The 15,246-nt window shown below is 35.1% G+C and overlaps 1 long non-coding RNA gene across 13 annotated transcripts; it reads left to right on the top strand.

The window, feature by feature from the left end:
• The first annotated feature begins 632 nt into the window (after positions 1–632).
• LOC104220716 (uncharacterized) lies at positions 633–13,876 on the top strand. 13 transcript variants are annotated; one of them, XR_011405447.1, is made up of 6 exons: positions 633–945; positions 1,022–1,143; positions 7,393–7,783; positions 9,106–9,926; positions 10,955–11,023; positions 13,794–13,876. It is a non-coding gene; the product is annotated as an uncharacterized lncRNA (long non-coding RNA). The 13 variants fall into 13 exon arrangements; XR_011405445.1 differs by lacking the exon at positions 13,794–13,876 and having other exon boundaries at positions 9,106–9,200; positions 9,519–9,597; positions 9,861–11,184; XR_011405448.1 differs by lacking the exon at positions 13,794–13,876 and having other exon boundaries at positions 9,106–9,597; positions 9,861–9,926; positions 10,955–11,184.
• The last annotated feature ends 1,370 nt before the right edge of the window (positions 13,877–15,246 follow it).

Below are 15,246 nucleotides of genomic sequence, written 5' to 3'. Positions count from 1 at the left end.
TAAAGTTTCGGGAATTAATAGCCTATAAGAGAAGAAATTATAAATGATTATTTATAAGTAGAGAATTGATAATCCAAAGAAGGATATATATAATTTGCTTTAGTGTGAAAAAAGAAGAAAATAATTTGGAAAGTTAGAAGACATTACACAAAGAAAAAATCAAAACAAGAAAGTCATTAAAGAATTCGGAAAGTTACAATATGACTCATGTATATGATATATTTAAATTTAAAAGAATTGCAAAAACAAGAAACAAAAATGAAAAAAAAATAATCGAAAAGGGATAATTTAGAAAATACATATTTATAGTGAGGATATTTTTGTCTTGAATAAATTAATTTTCTGCTTCTTCTTCTATTATTTGGAAGAAGCTAGAATTTACTGTTTCTTCCCAAAAACAGAAAAACTCCTTCTGTTGCTGATCAAAAGTAATTTTTTATCTTGGCCAAACAATTTAAACTTTTTTAAAAGTATTTTTTTGAGGAAAAAAAATATTTTTGGTCTCCTAGAAGCTTGGCCAAACAGGCCGGCTAAGCCATGGTTAGTATATGTCGTACAATTTTAATTCCAAAGAAAGGAGGATAATAAAACGTCGCAATAAGTCGTTCTTAAATAAATACGGAGTAAAAGAAGTTTCTGTCCTTGCGGGTCGTTCCCGTTCCCGCGTCCGCAGCTGTTCTCTCTCTCTCCGTACGTATATCGCTTCAATTCGCGCGCCTGCCTCGTCATCTTTCTTTCGGCTCCGGCACATCGTTTTCTGATACGCAGCCATAACAAAAACGGAAGGCACATGCTCGACCTTCGCCGCCGGTAACTCCACCACTGTTCCGCTCCTCGGATGTATTTTCTGTCCCGCTCCGTCCTCTAAAGCCTGGATTACACCCATCTCAATGTGATCCGACCCAAGGGTGTATTCGGATTACGAATCCTAGCCGTCGAAAATGGGTAATTACCTAATTTATTGTGTAAATGAAGTAAACGTTTTTTTATTGTATTTGCTAATTGGTTGTTTAGGGAGCAGGATGATTGCGAGGTGGTAAGGAAGGTTGAAGAGGGAAGTACAGTGATGTATTTGAGGATCTCACAGTACGGATAATGAAAAATGCGATATCAAAGTCCTTAAGGCTGTAAAGAAGAAAAAAGGTTGGTGGTTCGATTCTCTAGTTTTACTGTTTTAGTACTCTACTCTGTGACAAACCTCTATTTTATCCATAATATTAAGCAGTGGCGAAGCCAGAAATTTTTCTAATTTTTTTAAGGGTGGTCAAACTCGAACGAAATGAAAAAAAATAGACATAGAGTGTCCAATATATGTTATATACCTCTAAAACTTAATATTTTAACTATATATACACTGTAAATTTTTGACTTGACCACTCTTATGTGAATGTAGCTTCGCCCATGATATTAAGTATCACGCATCAAAATGCAAACTAATACATGTTTTAGTTTTATTCGCTAGCTACTCTATTGGAAACCAATGCATTAAATTTATTTGATTCGGTTCCTCGTATGTGAGGTGGCAGTGACATTAAGTATCACGCATCAAAATGCAAACGAATGCACCTTGCTTCTGAAAAATATGCAAAGGCACATCTTTGTAACCCTATAGATGTCAAATTGGTGTAGATAGGAAAGAATCTGATCTCTTGTTACATTTTATAGGTTTTGCTTTTGATTTGGTTTCTCATGTGTGAGATAATTTTGATTTGAAAAAGTAAACACTGAGCATGACACTGTTGACTATTTTCTCTGCAATGAATACTATCTTGATAAACGAGAAGACAAAAAGTAAGTCTCCTCGGTAAGTTTTTATTTGTTACTCATGTGTGAGGTAAGTTTGATTTAAAATAGAAGATCCCAAGAAAACTGGTGACTCTTGTTCTCTACAATGAATTAAGTAGTTTATCCTACTGGAATGAAACATAAAAATGTCCAAATAATGACCACAATACGCTCCTTCATCCCCAAAAATGTCACGGAAACAGAAGGAAGACAAAAGTAACTTTAATCTCTTGGAAAGATTTTGTATATTAAGTTTTAAAGCTTCCTTTGAGACTTTCCTATTCCCTTATTACCGATCCTGACAAGAGCATTGCTGATTGAATTTAAATAGAGAGAATTGCTGAGGTAGTGATGTAGGTACTAGGAAGATAGAAATAAGTGAAGAAGCAGGTTAGAAAGAAGAAAGAGAGAGTTAAAAGCCTCTACGTAACTTTGGGAATCTCGACATCACATCCATGCCTAAATGCATGGAACCTCTTACTTAGAAGCTTGTAAAACTCTATTGCTGCTGAATAATCAGGAGTTCCAGCCATGTAAAAAAGATATACATGGGTGTCTACTGTTACCACCTTCTAGAATTATCAAATTTCGAGACAAGGGAGGGATAGCGTGCCCCTCCACCTCCAACCATGACGTTTGGGATTTGTTTCACCAAGAGAGCAAAGCAAGAAAGTGCCATTGTTAGCTCATGGCCAAGGGGTTTGTGGGTGACGTTTCAAAATACAAAAAAGAAAAATTAAAAAAATATCGATGTTGCGGTATTACAAATACATGAATGTGCACTTTTCCCTCACCTTATTAAATACAGAAACAATTTAACCCCCCCCCCCCCCAACCAACCAACAGGAAAAAGGAAAAAGGAAAGACAAAGTAAAAGGAGAAAGGAACAGGACTTGTGTACTTAAAATGGGTACCATATCGCCTATGGTCAAAATAGGACTTGCATACTTAAACAAGAATGTCATAAGGTATATCCTAAGTTGAATAAATTTCTTAGTTCTTTCAGGTGTTTGAAAGGGCTTTTGGTGGACATGTATTATAGTGTTCGCTGTGTTGCTAATCTATGCACTATGTTGTTAAAAAATTTCGAAGCTCACAAGAAATCTTTAGGTTGCGGAAGCCAAATGTATATAGTGTGAATGAGTCACAACTACTATACCAAAAATTATGACAGCCACTAAATAATAAATAAGACAATAATACAACAGTAAAAGGAACACCAGAATTTACGAGGTTCGGCCAATTTTGCCTACTTCCTCGGACACAACCAATATTTTATTCCACTCCAAAAATCCAAGTGAAATAATACTATAGAGAGAAGATACAAATGCCTTAAGAAGATAAGAAGGCAAATGAGATGTGTGTTTAAATCCTAAACATTAGGCCTTTTTTTATAGGGTGAAGTACCAACGATGTGGGACTTTGGCACTCAACAAATCTCCGCCTTGGCAAAATTCCACATCTTCAATTTTCTCTCAATAACAAATTTTGGTTGTGTCTTCATCTTCAATCTTCAGTGTTCAACAATGTTGATCAAATCCAAACAATGTTGAAACTTGACCGCAATCACCACCTTTGTCAGCATATCAGCAGGATTCTCTGTAGTATGAATTTTCTTCACCGTGACTCCACCTTCTTCTATGATTTCTCGTACGAAATGATACCGAACATCAATGTGCTTCGTCCTTGCATGATAAACTTGGTTCTTCGCTAATTGAATAGCACTTTGACTATCACAAAAAATTGTGATACCTTTTTGTTCAACACCAAGCTCCTTTAGCAATCCTTGAAGCCAAATTGCCTCTTTCACAGCCTCTGTAATAGCCATGTACTCTGCCTCTGTTGTAGACAAAGCAACTGTTGACTGCAAAGTAGACTTCCAACTAACTGGTGCCTTTGCAAAAGTAAACACATAACCAGTAGTTGATCTTCGTTTGTCCAGATCACCCGCAAAATCTGAGTCACAATATCCAACTACAGACTGATTGTCTTCCTGCTCAAAAACTAACCCGACATCTACAGTATTATGAATATACCGTAGAATCCACTTCACAGCTTGCCAATGCTCCTTCCCTGGATTGTGCATATATCTGCTAATAACTCCAACAGCTTGTGAAATGTCAGGCCTTGTGCAAACCATTGCATACATCAAGCTACCAACAACATTTGCGTATGGTACCTTTGACATATACTCTCGTTCAGCTTCATCCATTGGCGACATAGTAGTACTTAGCTTAAAATGGGAAGCAAGTGGAGTACTAACTGGCTTAGTCTTGTCATCTATGCCAAAACGTTGAAGTACTCTCTTCAAATATTCCTTTTGAGATAAACAGAGTTTCTTTGAACGTCTATCTCTAATTATCTCCATGCCAAGAATTTTCTTTGCCTCACCCAAATCCTTCATCTCGAACTCCTTCTTCAGTTGAATCTTCAACTTATCAATTTCTTCTGAATTCTTCGAAGCTATCAACATATAGGAGAAGATATATAAAGGAACCATCTTTAGGCTTGCGCAAATACACAAAATGATCGTACTTGCTTCTCTTGTACCTTTGTCGCAATATAAACTTGTCAAATCGCTTGTACCATTGTCTAGAAGATTGTTTCAATCCATACAACGATTTTTCAAGTTTGCACACCATATTTTCCTTTCCAGCAACTTTGAATCCTTCTGGCTGAGTCATGTAGATTTCTTCCTCCAAGTTTCCATGTAAAAACACAATTTTTACATCCATCTGAACTAGTTCCAAATCCAACTGTGCTACCAAAGCCAACATAATTCTAATGGAGGAATGTTTTACAACTGGAGAAAACACTTCATTGTAATCAATTCCCTCCTTTTGAGCATATCCTTTGGCCACCAATCTTGCTTTGTAGCGAACATCTTCTTGGTTAGGAAATCCTTCTTTCTTTGCAAATACCCATTTGCACCCAATTGCTTTCTTTCCCTTCGGGAGATTGGCCAATCTCCATGTATGATTCTGATGAAGGGACTGTATTTCATCATTCATGGCAATCCTCCACTTATCTTCTTCTGAACTTTGGACTGCGTCTTTATAAGTGGTAGGAACATCATCAGCTACAATTGAGGCGGCACAAGCAACCATCTCTATAAGACGAGCAGGTTTTGTTATTGTCCTTTTTGGCCTGCTGGTTGCAATTGATTCAAGTTGTTGTTGAGGTTCCTGAGTTGGAATCTACCTCTCTACTAGCTCTTCTTCCAGAGGATAATCTTCATTTGTTTCCTCATCTACTTCTTGTGTAGGAAAAATAAATTTTCCCTCAAACTCCACCTGCTTAGAAGCACCCTCATTTTGTTTGGTATCTTCTGTTACCTTATTTACCATAGCAGATTCATCAAAGGTAACATCCCTGCTGAATATTACTTTCTTTGTCATAGGACACCATAAGCGATATCCTTTGACTCCAGAAGTAATTCCCATAAAAATAGCCTTCTTTGCCCTTGGATCCAATTTTGACTCTGTCACATGATAATATGCAGTTGAGCCAAACACGTGCAAAGAGTCATAATCTACAGCAGGCTTTCCATACCATTTTTCAAATGGTGTCTTGCCATCAATAGCAGCAGATGGTAAGCGATTAATGAGGTGGCATGCATATGTAATTGCCTCAGCCCAAAATTCCTTGTCCAAGCCAGTATTGGACAACATACTCCGTACCTTCTCCAGCAAGGTCCGGTTCATACGTACTGCCACTCCATTCTGTTGCGGTGTATGTCTGACAGTGAAGTGTCGGATGATGCCATCATTTTCACAGACCTTATTAAAATGATCATTTTTGTATTCACCTACATTGTTTGTGCGAATACACTTGATCCTCCTGCCTGTTTGATTCTCCACCATCGTCTTCCATTTGAGAAAAATTCCCAACACTTCATCTTTGCTCTTCATTGTATACACCCACACTCTTCGGGAAAAATCATCAACAAAGGTTACAAAATAGTGCTTCCCACCCAATGAAGGTGTTTTGGAAGGACCCCAAACATCAGAGTGTACATAATCCAAAATGCCTTTAGTATTATGGATCGCTGTACCAAATTTAACCCTTATCTGTTTCCCTTTGACACAATGTTCGCAAAACCCCAAGTTGCAAGCCTTTACTCCTTTTAACAATTCTTGATCTGATAGATTTTTCAAAGATTTTCCTCCAGCATGTCCCAAGCGCATGTGCCATAGCCTAGTTGCTTCTGCCTCTTATTCGTCACTGGATGTTACTGTCGTTGTCCCAATAACTGTACTACCGCGATAACGGTATATGTTATTTTTCTTCCGATTGGCCTTCATTACCACTAGTGCACCGGAGCATACTCTCATCACTCCATTTTCTACAATGATTTTGAACCCTTTTGATTCTAGGGCTCCCACAGAGATGAGATTTTTCTTCAAACCCGGTACATATCGAACATCTGTTAATGTTCTGATCATTCCATCATGGTTCCTTAATCGTATTGTTAACCAATATCATATGAGGTAAGAGGGTTGTTATCCGCTGTGTGGACGACTCCATATTCTCTTCTTGAAAATTCACGAACCAGTCCCTGTTGGGACACATATGATAGCTACAAGCCGAGTCCATCAACCATATGTCTGATGATGTTGATAGCTCTGTTGTAACTAATGAGAAGTCTGAATCATCACCATCAGCTACATTTGAATCCATAATGGCCTTTACATTGTTATGTTTGGCCTTATTCTTCAACTTCGGACAGTCTTTCTTCCAGTGGCCCTTTTCTCGACAAAAGGCACATTCATCTTTGCTGGGTCTAGATCTTGACTTGGATCTTCCTTTCTTTGTCCTCGTTTGATTTTGAGGACGACCCCTCACAACCAGTGTTTCTCCTTCTCCGCCCTTCTGTTTTTCTCCCTTTTTTTGTTCATAACTGTAAAAATCCGAACAAACTTCTTTGAGAGAAATTTCGTCATTCCCATGGAGTAGAGTAGTTTCAAGGTGTTCGTACTCATCAGGAAGTGACCCCAACAACATCAAGGCCAAATCACCATCATCAAAAGTTGCATCCATATTTTGCAAATATAAAAGAAGGCCTAATGTTTAGGATTTAAACACACCTCTTATTTGCCTTCTTATCTTCTTAAGGCATTTGTATCTTCTCTCTTTAGTATTATTTCACTTGTATTTTTGGAGTGGAATAAAATATTGGTTTTGCCCGAGGAAGTAGGCAAAATTGGCCGAACCTCGTAAATTCTGGTATTCCTTTTATTGTTGTATTAGTGTCTTATTTATTATTTAGTGGCCGCCATAATTTTTGGTATAGTAGTTGTGACTCATTCACACTGTATACATTTGGCTTCCGCAACAACAACAACCTCCTTTTTCCATCACTATTTTGCCAAATGAATTCCCTCGATGCCTATAATCTATAACAACTTATTTCTAACACTTGCTGGAGTTGCTAATGATTATTGCTAAGTTCAAGGCTATTAATTATCTGCAAGACATGTTCACTTTTAATGCATTTATTTTTCTTATTTTTTTGAGCATTTGAACTATGCACTTCCGTTTATTGTTAACAGTTCTTTGCACCTTCGTTTTTTATAAAACTAATGCTACTGTCATCACTACATGCAGATCAAGTGGGAGATCAAGATACCACAAAATCTTTGTGCTGGACCATGCTAATTATTATCAGTGATCAGCAATCGAATACCCCACGTTTCATTTTGAATATTTGAATCACATAGATTTTAAAGTGGTTTATCCTACTCTTTCTCTCGTTGATGTCAGATATTACATCTGAGAAATGCTGTTGAGAAGTTTTCTGTATATCTAGATTTTATGGCCTTTCATACTACTAATGCTGTAAATTTTGTCTTTATATTTATCTGGTTACTACTGAAGCTCGAGATATATCACGACAGTTAGATCAATATGATACAGGAGGCTTCCTTTGAATCTCTTCCTCTGGGGTGCTCTCTGAAGGTTGCTAGCTACAGAATTGCCTTGTGTCAAAAGTTTTTCGGTACGGGGGATGCAATTTTGCTAAAAGTTCTTTTTCTCTTTTCAGTTCTTTAAGTGGAAAACATACATTCTTTTTTTCCACTGGTTGACTGGTGAGATTTGTGCGCTAAGGTAGCTAACTTAGTGGTTGTGTAAGTTAGTGATTAGGAACTTTATGAGTATAGCGTTGATGGTTGTAAACTCCAAAGATTAGCTGATAAGTCTTCCTTAATTTTGAATTTTTCTTTAAGGGTGTGTGTTAACTTTGAGACTACTAGTGGATCTAATTAAATCTTAATTTATAATCTAGCTTGAAGTTGATCTAGACATAGACTGGTCCAATTCATATTTTTTATTATCTGTTAATAATAAATGGTTGCTTAGCAAATTTATTAATTTAGATTTTTAAAAAAAAATATTTGCAGGTAAGAATATATTGTGTGAATGTAAATATATGATGTCTAGTTATACGAATGGAATACATATAGATATTATGTACAGGATTATAAAAAACTCAGATATAAAATGGTTGCACTGTATAGGATTAAACCACATTACAGATCGAGCTTGCTTGATCGTCCTAGGATATTTTGCTGAGGCATTCTGCACACTCAATTCAAGTCTGTTTGTGGCGCTTATCTAGGTACATTATTATTTTTCAAAATGGTGAATCTCATCCTTTTGATTCCTTGCAACTGATATATTCTAGCTGCGCTAGTTCAAGTGCTTCTCTATCTAGTGTAGGCGAGCTGAATATAATGTTCATGGTTCCTAGGTTGCCTTCTGCTGTTCTGCATATTTGTTCTTTTCCTATTTCACATTTGGTTCCTAGGTTTCTCGTAGCTCTGCGGTATCTGTATCCGTAGTCATGATCTGGATAAACAGAGAAAAATCATTCATGGAAATTGAAGAAGGCATGCTTTGCAACTGTAGGATCTACAATTGGTTTTTCTTTTGGAGGAGTGGATTGTTGGAAACATTGTGCTTCCACAGATTGATCAGTTTGTTTAATTATTAACTCAGATAAGCTTGTGTGCTTATCTGAGTTATCTGAGTTATCTGCTTGTGTGCTGGATTTATCCTTGATCAGCAGTCTGAGACCAGGTGTCTATTCTGGTAGGTATGCACTGTTGTGTGTTTGTGTGTGTGTGTGTGTGTGTGTGTGTGTGTGTGTGAGAGAGAGAGAGAGAGAGAGAAAGGGAGAGGGAGAGGGAGGGAGAGAGAATTAAAATTTATTATAAATGAATTTTGAGGTATGTTTCCTTCTAGTGTTATTGAGATTGTGGAATAGTTGTTCTTATTTCTGTTTCCTCCAGTTTATTGATAAGTAACTCACTGTGGTAGATGAGTGGACGTGGGAGATGAGGTTCCACTGATGCAAGGAACAAAGAGAAGGTTATGAACATAGAAGAGATCATTTGTGATGGTTTTCGGCCTAAGTATGTGAGCATTTACTCGTGGAGTACTGCCTTCTGATTTAGTTTGAGCATTCCTTCATCATCAGAACACAGGTGTACCACTTAAATGAAACTTCAAGCTCGACCTTTTGTATTTACAGCAATGTCTTTTCTTGCTTTCTTCAGAATTCAAGACTAAAAGGATCTGGTTTGTTGCTTACATGTTTCTGGTTTCGTTGATGTGGATTACTCATCTTTTTTTTCTTTCGGTTATAATTAGATTATTACAATTCTCATGTATCTCAAATCTGATGGGGGGCTTTTACCCTCCTAGTCTCTCACTTCTGCTGATATTTATAGGTCCTGAGCTTCGTGTTGATTTACAAGACTTTGACTACTCATTGGACTTGTGGAATTTGGTTTCATGTTTACCAAATTGGTGAGCTACTACCTCTTCGGACCATTTTCTTTATTTTTGGTTACTTATGCTGTGACCCGGATGCGCATGAGACCCAATCTGGTATATATATTTCGTTTTCCACTTATATCGCCTTGTTCCATGACTTGGCTACTTTATGATGCCATTCATGGTTGTATGTCTCAAATCATCCATGGATGTCCAATAATGATATACAAATGTCAGTATTTATCCGTGTATGTTCTTTCACTTTGATGCTAACTGGAATGCGTTCTGCTATATAGACATTCCGAAAAGAGCCTTTCTTCTATGGACACGACAGTTATGATCAATTTGTGAAGAATGTGAAGGTATGTAGAATCTCCATGAAAAGGCTTATCATTATTTTGCCTAGAAAGGCCAGAGATAAGAGGATAGAATTGTTTTTGCACTATAATGGTATGCATTCTTGGGGATTAAGTTGCATGTTAAGGAAGAACCAACTTAGGGTTAGTATATCCGGATAGTGGATCTTCATGAACCATGTGAAGTGATTATGGCACTTTACTAGTTTACTGCTGACCTTTGTAGAATATTTAGCTACAGAACCACATTGCTTTGAGAAAGCATGGAATATGGTCTCAAAGTTGGGGAAGAGAATTAAGCAATCTAGAAATAGATAGACCCGTGGTTCAGAATTGAATCATCTCTGGTTCATTGCTCGAGTGCTTTTGTCCCGAAGCTATTCAATGAAACTAATGGTCTCCCCCATTAAAATGTATCCCACAAAGTTGGGACATATGTCATACATGAAACATTGGGAATTAGACCTGCTATTAATGTGGGCTTTCAAGTTTTTTTTTTCCTTCCCGTTGCGGCTTGCAGAAGGCTAAGAGCAGACGATTTAATACCATCTTCCATCCTTTTCTTTTGGGTGTTGGTATGTGTGCGCGCGCGCTGGGGAATGGGGTTATACTAGAGCATTAAGTCTATCTGGGACTTCAAGAATCTTTGGACTTGAATAAGAATACAAAGCTGAAGGATTTCTTTGATCAGTAAGTTCTCAGGCCATCGTCTTTAATAGTTTTATCTGTGTGCTTCAATGATGTCAGATTTGATTTCATGTGTGTCCATCATTTGCATTTTTTTGTTTAACTGTGGTCTTAAGCTATATAATTACTATGGTAATCACATCAAAATCTTCAGATATGTAGCTCACTTAGCTACATAATAAATAACCTGAGGTCTTCAGCTATATTAGTTGGTAAGAAAATCATAACATATGTAGCTCATTTAGCCCCATGATAACTATGGTGATTTCTCAGAAAAATGGAAGTTAACCTCAGGTATTTTATCAAATTTGGCTGCTCAATTATTTAACTATCCTAAGCTTACACAGATGAAACAGGCTTTTGTGGTTGCTGATTCTATTGGTCGATGAAAAAACCAACCAGATCAGATTACAGGGGTAAGATGCATGGACGGTATATTTGCGTTTACATGTCGCGCTTTTGTCTGAGATTCTTTTACTGATAAAAGAAATCTCATATTCAGTATAACACACTCTAAAATTTCTCTATGTGAACTAGATTACGTTGCCCGTGCTTACGCACGGGCCCAACAATCTGAACTCTGACAAAGTTTGTTTTCTACTTCTTAATTTGTTTTTTGTTATAATTGTTGTTGTACTTTAATTTAAATTCAATTCACCCAACTAAATATTTTATCTTTTTAGTCCTATAGGAATAATAATAATAATAATAATAATAATAATAATAATAATAATAATAATAATAGGAACATATATGTATTTCTATTGTCAACTTTTAGAACATTAAGATAAGATAAAGAAAGATACGATACATAAAAGTGAGGAAATAAACACGTCTTTCAAAGGCAACCAATTCTATTTTTTTAAAACAAAATTTTCTCAAAAAATGTAAAATGCTTGAATTAATAATGTGAATTTTTTTTGCTCATTCTTGGTTCTACCTTTCTTTTGTTTTAGATACCTAATTTAATTATGATGTTTTAATAAATTTTGTTATTTCAGTTTGTTGTTTGATAGATATTTAAAAAGTTTCAACCTTAGAACTATGAACGTTTAATACCTTTTTGTGTGCTGTATTCATCTCATTTTCATTCGGATTATTTAGAAAGTACACTCTTAGTTAATACAGGTTAGTAATTGCGAAGTAGTAAACAATAAAAATCTTATGTATTTTATAGAGCTCACTTATATATCTATTTGAAAACCTTTTGAGAAAATTTTGAACAGATAAAAAGACCTTAAAATGAAATCTAACTTTATAATAGACAATTAAACAAAAATATGCCGCAAAAATAAAATGTCTTCTGCAAAATATTTTTCTTCAACTTGAATTTATCAAACTATTTCACAAAACATTGTGCACGTATTTACCAACCCAAATAATATTTGATACAGTCACCATATTAAGAATTTTTAGAATTGAAATTACCAAAGTTAACCATAATAAAAGGTATTAGAAGATGATTTGATAAATATTTTCCTGTAAAATGATTTGATTTTTAAAAAAGAAAGTCTTTGTTGAAATAAGTTGACATTTATAACTTTTTGGGCATTATAATTTCAGTAAAAAATCAATTACCACATAAATAATTTTAGTATGTGATCTACAAAATTAATTTAGAAGAAATTTATAAAATTAAATTACCATAATATCTATTATAGCTTATGATATATAAAGTTAGTTCTTGAAAATTTCTAAACAGCTTGATAGTGGCAGCTCTGAGCTTTAGAGTTTAGAAGTAATCATGAATATATTTAAACCAAAAATTTGTCTCCCTACGAGCATTCATAGAATTTGGCGAGTTATATATAAAAAGTTGTCATGGTAATGGATTTTCCAACCGCAATTTGTAATGAGAGATGGACCCACTCGAAGAGATATACGGCTCCCTCAAAGGGCTAAAATGTCTATACAACTAAAATTAATAAAGTTAGCATAATAATCAAGTTATTTGAACCAATCAAAACTTAGAGCCACTTTAAATGATCAAATAATTATAAAAACTAAATATGAAATGACCAAAAAGAGCCTTGGTCGGCAAGCTGGCAAGACAACGGCCAGCTGCTTCCAAGGCTCTTCTATATATTAGAATATAGATAACAGATACAAGGGACCAATCAATTTAATGCTTATTTAAACAGGTACTAATTGGGATTAGGTCCTCATCTTGCTGCCTTATTGAGCATTTAGAGAATAATCTTATGATGAATTAGAAAAAACGATCCTTCTCTATAAACAGTGAAATGTTTCTTTTTCTTGGATTAGACTAGGGTGGCAATTTGAGCCCAAATTCATTTAACCCGCTCAATCCGCCAAGAGATTAATGGATTGGGTTACCAATATTTTAGCTTATGTGTCAAATTGGATTGAGCCCAAGTTAACCCATTATATTTTATAATCCATTCTAACTCATTAAGCAGCCCAAATACAACACATGAAACTCACCCAAAACAAAAGATATCTCAACCTAACTTATATAGAAATTTATTTAGTTGCCCCAATTTTACTTCTTTATTTTTTGTATTTTTAATTTTATGTTCTTTTGTTTTTCTGCACCATCCACCCACCCGGCTCTCCCCCCGGCAAAACCCCCCTCCTCAAATTTTCTGTTTTTTTTTCTGCACCACCCCCCCCCGCCTCGCAAACCCCTCAAAAAAAATCACTTTTTTTTTTTATTTTTAATTTTCTGTTTTCTGTTTTTTCGTTTTTCTGCATCATCCTTTTTCGTTTTTCTGCATTGTCCACCCACCCCCACCCCCAAAATGTTTTTCAACTTACACATTTTAAGGTAAAAGACTTTTTTTATGCAAGATGAGCATGATTCTAAAACATGGGTCAAGTTGGGCGGGTTGGATTATGACCCATTGTTTAGCCCATCTTAACCCAAGTATACTTTGGACTGGGTTGGGTAATGACCCATTTATTGACCTAACTCATCTTGATCCGCCCAAATTCAGCCCGACCCGCCCATTTGCCACCCCTAGATTAGACAAAGCCGGAAACCATGGTCAGAGTTTATTTCGAATCCCTTTTGTACTTCTTTCATTTGTTGGTTATATCTGGCTGTTCTCTATGCATTTGAGTACTGTTTCTTCCTAGCTTCGTGTTACCTGAGACCTGAAAAAGTATGCAAATCGTTTTCTTTTGTTTCCTTACTTTCTCTTTTTTTTTTTTTTTGCCATGCAGCAATCTTAATTTTATGCTTTGCTAAGTCGGAAGTATATTAGTTGGTGCAAGAGAAGATTAAGTGGGCTTTTGGACATAAGCATTGTAAAATTCCAAAAAAAGGTGAAAAAAATTTCAAGTGAAAATAGTATTTGAAATTTAAAGTTGTGTTTGGACATGAATATAATTTTGGGTTGTTTTTGAAGTTTTGTGAGTGATTTGAATGAAAATTTTGAAAAATAGGTTTTCTGAGTTTTTCAAATTTTGGAAAATTTTATTGAAAATTTTATGAACAAACGTTGATTTCGGAAAAAAATAAAAAAAAATTGGAAAAAAAGAAAAAAATTCTTATGTCCAAACGGCTCTAAGTTCTCGTGAAATGTAAGAGAATTTATTGTTGCAACTATCCTACATTTCTTGACTTGTCTGTCATACATTCTTAATTACTCGTTTCGTCCCATTTAATGTGATTGAGCACAGAGTTTAAAAAAGAAAAAAAAAATAATTCTTGAAATTTATGATGTAAAACAAGCCATAGATACTTGTGTGGTTGTAAATCATCTCATTCAGGATTTAGAGGGAAGTTTAAAGTTAAAATATATTACTCCCTTCGGTCCACTTATATTTGGCCTTTTTTTTCTAGTCCACAATATTTGATTTTTTTAGATATCAAGAAGAAATTAACTCTTTTTTTCCAAAGTTTCCCTTAGAGTAAAAAGCCTATGATATTTGTTATATTTTCAATGAACAAATTAGGGTTAATATGGTCAATTTTATTGCTAATTAATGCTAAAAGGTGAATTTTTTAATATGTATGAAAACAACCTAAAAATTAATTAAAGTGGACCGGAGGGAGTAATTTTTTTTTTTTGGACAGACTAATAAAGAACGTGCACAAAAATAAATAGGGACAAAGGTAGTAAGGTCATCTCCAACCCTCTCCCATTTCTCCATGGGGGCAACTTTTGCCATAATGGAGCTCCAACCCTCCCCCATTTTTGGAGGAACAGTATTCATCTCCCCTATTACTATTCATGCATATTTTATTATTTAATTCTTTTAATTTATCTTTTTATATATACCTAATTATCTTATGTAATATCTTTATAATATTAATTTTACATCTTAACTTTGGCGTATAATTTTGATAAATTAATTTTCGTGCATTTATTATTTTTATGTAAAATTATAAGTTAATTTTATTATAAGTTATAATTGTACAAAAAATATATAATCATCTCAAAAAATGAATGATGCAGATATAAAATATTAGATGTTGCTAAAATTGAAAGCTAACGGTATATATCCAAAATGGTCAACCCGTGTGCAAACTATTCGTGAGCCACGTTCGGCAAAGAAGAAATTTTTTGCGATGAAATAACAAGAATCATGTCGAAAAGATGTTGAACATGCATTCGAAGTTTTGCAACAACGTTTTGCAATTGTTGCAGGACCGTCACGTTTTTAGCAAAGA

This window comes from Nicotiana sylvestris, chromosome 2 (assembly GCF_000393655.2).
Source record: "Nicotiana sylvestris chromosome 2, ASM39365v2, whole genome shotgun sequence".
NCBI lineage: Eukaryota > Viridiplantae > Streptophyta > Magnoliopsida > Solanales > Solanaceae > Nicotiana > Nicotiana sylvestris.
The sequence above is the reverse complement of the archived record's forward strand: the minus strand, read 5'-3'. Positions and strand labels throughout refer to the sequence as shown.